At 39.4% G+C, this 6152-nt stretch overlaps 1 long non-coding RNA gene across 1 annotated transcript in view; it reads right to left on the bottom strand.

Annotated features, from left to right (window-relative positions):
- Positions 1-5858, bottom strand: part of LOC143438568 (uncharacterized) — a 15207-nt gene extending 9349 nt beyond the window's left edge. Inside the window, exon 1 of the long non-coding RNA XR_013107316.1 lies at positions 5705-5858. This is a non-coding gene — a long non-coding RNA (uncharacterized LOC143438568). The remainder of the gene's footprint in view (positions 1-5704) is intronic.
- Positions 5859-6152: the final 294 nt, after the last annotated feature.

The following is a 6152-nucleotide window of genomic DNA, read 5'->3' as shown; positions in this document are numbered from 1 at the left end:
AGTATCCATTCTTACCCCCCATGTGATGCTTTTTATGCAGTTCGACAAAGATAGAGCAAAGCCCTTTGTTAAAGACAGATGCCAACGGCCACACTATTTGCAGGTAGATACTACTCTTACACACAATTCAGGAAACAGACACACATAGGGATAAACTCATGAAGACACGGAAACAAACAGATTCACAAGACAATCTTCAGAGGGACACAGATTCAGATGCATCCAACAGAAAGTGTATGGAAGACACAGAGCACATGAAGTAGAAAATTTCAGTTGGGACTTACTCTTGGCTAAACGATTTTAAGGAAGTGATTTTATTTCTTTCCTTAACATGGCACAGATGCATTCTTGGTAACTTGGGCTTAATCACTAATGTGTTATATTCTACAAAATTCTGATAGAAGTCACCTACTGCCACTGGCAACCTGGAACCGCAAGAAGTTTATTAACTATAGCACAGAGGGAGGGGCTAGCTAGTTTTAGTAGGAAGTCTCTGTAGGCAAATAATCTCAGGCTGTAAAAATCCAGGAGGAGGAGGAAACTGTAGTTGCTAATTTTTATACACATTGATTGATCATCCATAAACACCTGTACTTGGACCAGAGGAAAATATGTGAAGCATTGCCTTTCTAAGTCTTAGCTGTATGTAGAACCAGTTTTGCCAGTTTCCTGTGGCTCCAAGGCCTTAGAATCTTCAACCTGGTGCTCCCTATGTCTACAATACACCTTCACTCAGGACTTCTATTACTCAGGGCTTCCTTTGCTCCATACACTAACCCATACAATGAAACAGACCCCTTTCTCCCCAAGTGATTTATTAGTCATGTTTTGTGTTTATCACAAGAGCACAAATAAATCTGGAATAAAATTGTTACTGGAATTGGTTCACAGCTGTGACAGACCAGAATGTGTTGTTTGGGTTAGCTGGAGAAACTGTTGAGTGCTTAGAATTTAGTGGGTAGTTCTGTGGGAGCTTGGGAGATAATGCTGAGAGAAGTGCAGACAATGGAGGCCTAGCTTGAGAGCTTTCAGAGAAAAGCAGGCTTTACCGGGGCTGATTGTGTAATAGTTTCAAATTTGTGGACGTGTTCAAAAGTACAGGACCTTTTGACCTGTAACTAGGGTAATGGATACTGGTTTTCTTTGGCTGGAACATCAGCTGTGACTTAAGAGACTGGAATCATTGAGGCAAAATCTTAGGAAAATGCATCCTCAGGATCAGCCAACATAAGCATGGTCTACCCAGGCCAGGGTTGTGGCTCAGGCTGACAACTGAGTTTGTACTGGGTTTGATGGCATTAAAGCTTGTAGGACTGAAGGAGTTATGGAGTTCTTAAAAAGAGGCCAGGAGGAGCCATTGATGAAGGTGCAGCCTCAGTTGCAGTGGAGACTCTAAGTTATTGGGAAAACCACATAAGAGAGTAAGTAGCAGGTGTGGAATGGAGCCAGCCAGAGCCTACAAGACAAGGTGTGCTTACCGTGGCCTGCAGAGCAAAAGAAGTAAGAGAAGTAGGGACCATACAAGCTCTTTGGAACCCAGAAGAGCATAAATCACTTCCAGACACTGAATGCTAAGCTACAGGAGTTGATTTACACTGTTTAATTTAGGTTTTGCTTTAATTCAATTAGAACTATCCTCCAGTTCTTCTCTCTTACAAGAAGAAAGTATGCAACACTTTGGAATTTACAGGATTCACATAATTAAGAGACTTCAGATTTGTAAAGAGAATTTGGACTTTTAAATTGTCAAAAACATTTAAAGAGTATTAACTTTTAAATTTTACTGCATTAAGTTACAGTATGATGTTAACATGAACTCTTGAGAACAACCATAAAGGAAAGGTTATGTTTTAAAGTGAAGTGTTTTTATGTGAATGTTATCAAGGGGTAGAATATCATGTCTCTCTCTCTCTCTCTCTCTCTCTCTCTCTCTCTCTCTCTCTCTCTCTCTCTGTGTGTGTGTGTGTGTGTGTGTGTGGTGTGTTTGGGGTGGAATATCATGTCTATCTCTGTGTGTGTGTGTGTGTGTGTGTGGTGTGTTTGTGTGTGTGTATCATATATATGTATACACTATGTGTTAATAACATTTATATAAAGTCTTTGGAGGGTGGAAGACAAATTAAAATGATAAGGAAGAAAGACAATTATAGAAAGGCTACAATTGTGGTCAAATGGTTGTGAGTTTGGCTATGGCTAGAGGCTTACTATTTTTTCCAACCACACTTCTCAGCAGGTGAATCCAACAGTTATGAGAGAGGATGGGTATGATTTACACAGCTTTTACCAAAGAGAATAATTATTTTTGAGACCATGGTTTTGTAATTTCTGAAGATAACTGTTTTCATGAATCTAAGTATTACTCCTTCAGACAAATTGAAAACTAACTAAATCCTAACTTGTGTGCTACAAGGACTCTGTGGGAGAAGTGTCATGTTCCATGGTTGTGAGGAGATGGAGAAGCAAACACAGGCAAGGAGAGAAGACAGAACCAGGACATCAGTAGGGAAAGTTTTTTTCCAACTTTTAAAAGTAGTGCAGAAACACTTCTTGGTCTTTTGGCTAAGATCAAATATACAAATGTAAGATCAAAGTAGGAATGCCAGGACTTCGCTTTAGTAGTTCACTGTTAATCTTAATGACAATTGGCAATAAAAACAACAACAATAAGTAAATATATGAGCATGCTTATAGTAAGATTTCCAGGACTAAAAACAAATATGAAATTCAAAAAGGGGTTGGAGAGGGGAAGGGGGAAGGCAAATAGCTGAAGTAAAACACCCAGCCGGCAAATAGGCACCCCCTGCCCAAACTACAATATATCTACCCCATCTCACACACGAAGGTGACTGCCATGATTTTCTCTTTGATTTTATTTACATGAGACCGTTTGTTTGATACCAAATTTGTTCTGGTAAGTGGCTTCTTTCTTTTAATGTAAGTACATTATGGGCTTTAAGAAAGCAGAGGATCCTTGGAAATAAATCAACTTTGAGCCAAGCTAGAACTCTGAGGCCAGGTGTGTGATACAAACATGACTGACCACACAATATTGCCAGCTTTAGGAACCAGAGTTTATATGCAAGCCTATGAGTTTGGGGTAGTGGAAACCACTCCCATGTGTACTCTCGGTCTCTGCAGCAGCTGGTGTAGAAAGTTCTACAGCCCAACGCTGTGGACTCTCAGATCCCAACACTCTGTGGCCTTCGAGCATTCTTCTTGGCCCCTGTGCTAAGAACATGCTCCTTTACCTTTTTCACTACCAGCATTTTACTTACGGTAGATGTGTCGTAAGTGCAACCAAGGAGAACAGGCCGGGAACAAAAGTGAGGGGAAAAGCTTCCAAAACTCCAAAGTCTCATTTTGAGCCCAAACTCACATCTTGCAACCAGCAGTAATAAGGACTGATCTCTCCCCACTCTCTGCCTCTGTGTCCTGCAGTCTTTAGCCCCATGATCCACACAACTCCCACTTCCATCCTTCTTGAGGTTGTCACACAGCATAGTGTCTTAGCTAAATTAGATGTTTAAGCATCCAGGATCCCTCTTTGTGTAAATAAAGCATTCCCAGCACCTCAGCCCCAGCCAATAACTTACACTTTCCTTAAAAACCTCTACCCACTTCCCAATGTCTATATATGCCTTTGTGCACCTTCAATAAAAGAGAGCTACTGTTTCACAGAATATCGTGCAGAAGAACTGTTTCGTTTTCCCCATAAAGAAGAACTGTAACACTGAATACTCTCTCAGAGAAGGTCTCCTCCCACAGGCACTCATTCTGCTGGACCAAGATCCAGCAAACCAGTAACGCAAGCTTCATTCCTTTCATTCCAGACAGGCTCATAAAGGTGCTTAAATATACCAAGGGCAGAAGCAGGATCGGGCCCACAAATGGTATTTTGTTCTTAATGCTTAATTGCACTTAATATTGGCCAATAATTCTGAGATTCAGCATCCTCAACTCTCACTACTCAATAGTTCATTAAGAAATATGAAGACACCATCCTTTTAGATTTATTTAGTGTGTGTGTGTGTGTGTGTGTGTGCTTTGCTGACAGAGCCCTGTTTCTGTGAGCAAAGTAGGTCTTGAGTGCAAAAAGCACATGAGTTACTGAGATAATGGTAGTCATTGTGTACCTTCAGCTTCTTTGAAGCTTGAGCATGGCCATAGAACCTAGCTACGGTCACAGATCCTGAAGGAAAGATCACTGCAGAGCAAACTTGAGCATGGCAGCTAACATATTAAGGAAAACTAAGTGAAGAGCAATAGGAGGGATGAAGGGATGGGTGGATGGAGAGAGGGGTAGAGGGAGGGAGGGTGAGAAGGAGGGAATAAGAGAAAGGAAGGACCTCCAATCATTTAACACTATGGAAACCATGAATACTGAGTATACTTTACAATTTCTTTGGAACATTGTTTTCTTTGACTATGTTCCATGGTAATGGCATAGTCAAATTTCTGTGTCGTAAAAGTATGTTAGAAAACATCATCCCACAGTGTGGGACACAGGTATGTTTGTTTACACACACACACACACACACACACACGTATGCATATATATATATATATATATATATATATATATATATAATATATATTATATATATATAATATATATACATAAAATTGTTCCTGTACCACACATATATACTTACATATATACTTGTTTACATACACACATATATTAGGCTACATATTTATACACATATGTAAATATATATTCTTGTTCATATTTATTCATAATATTGTTCATACACATATATGTATATTCTTGTTTATATATACACATTTTTGTTTATGTTTACACACATGTATATATAATCTTGTTCATGTAAATATACTATACTCCTATCAGTAGTTAGAAATTTTCTTATGGTGGAAGAGTTCTATTTCTTTCTTACATTGGAATAAATAACTCCTCAGGTACAAGTCAAAATGTTGTCAAAGAAGAGGAAGCATTTAGCAGGTAATTTATTTTCTTGGTATATTGTTAATAATTAATTAATAATCTTGCCATTAATTAAATGGCATTTTACATTATCACCTTTGCCTGAAATATTGTAAGTAAATTTTCTGAAAGTTCATTATTCACTCCATGAACCATATACCCCCTTCTAAAATTACGTGATTAGATGTTGGATGACTAGTGAGCTCCAGGAGCCATCCCTAGAGTTGTCAGTGCTCACTAATAAAAAGCACAGTGTTTTGACACAATGATTCAGTGGAGGAAGATGGTGCTTGTGTATTTCTCATGTCATGCAGAACTCTTGAAATATTGTGCTGTTATGGCTATGGTGACAATTCAAATGGGTTTTATATTAATATAAAAGGAAACAAGAATGTTGAACGGAATAAACAGTCATTAATGACGCTTGTAGAAATAGCAAAACCCCCACTTTATGCTTAAACCGAATACGAGTGGAAAACATTATCAAGTGCATTGTAATCAGTCTTGATGACTAAAACTTCTTAACAAAGAATATAGGCGATTAAGAAAACCAAGAAAACTGCATCACTTAGGACAAAAAATTTGGAAGAATGTAACTGAACTTGGCTGCTCACGTCAAAGACCATGGTTCTCGAAACTGGAGAGTCTGGTGCCACCACAGAACACAAAATTAGTCCAATACTAACTAAATATGACCTTCCTGTGGAGTAACATTTCTTCCAGTTTTTGTAACTTACAAAAGAGACATTTAATGCTCACCACATTCTCAAACCTTCTTTTAGCAGTCTTCCTTGCAGCTAGGTTGGCGCCACGTGACTAAAGCTGCCCAAAGGAATGCGGGAAGAGTGGGCTATGTCACCGCCAAACCTCTAGGCCCCACATGACCTTCAGCTCCCACTTTCTTGCTCATGCAGGGCTAGTGAATGACTAACTCTGTACACACTAAGCCATGATGTTTATGCTAGTTTTTTATTGCATACAGTTTAGGTCACTCCCCGCCCCTCCTCCACCCCCAACCCCCCCCCCCACCGTACATTACTAATCTATGTACATGCTGGGGGCCAGCCCTGGCTATTCTTCTTTCTCATTCTCTCTTGAAAGTAGCTGAAGGTGGGAGAGCATCAGAGGGGGCAAGACTCAGTCTTACAAGATATTTGGGGTTGCTGTTTGATAATAAAATGTTTACCTGTCTTAAGTCTAAGTCACT

The sequence above is a fragment of the Arvicanthis niloticus genome, chromosome 25 (assembly GCF_011762505.2).
Source record: "Arvicanthis niloticus isolate mArvNil1 chromosome 25, mArvNil1.pat.X, whole genome shotgun sequence".
Classification (NCBI taxonomy): Eukaryota; Metazoa; Chordata; class Mammalia; order Rodentia; family Muridae; genus Arvicanthis; species Arvicanthis niloticus.
This window is presented reverse-complemented; position numbering and strand designations above follow the sequence as displayed.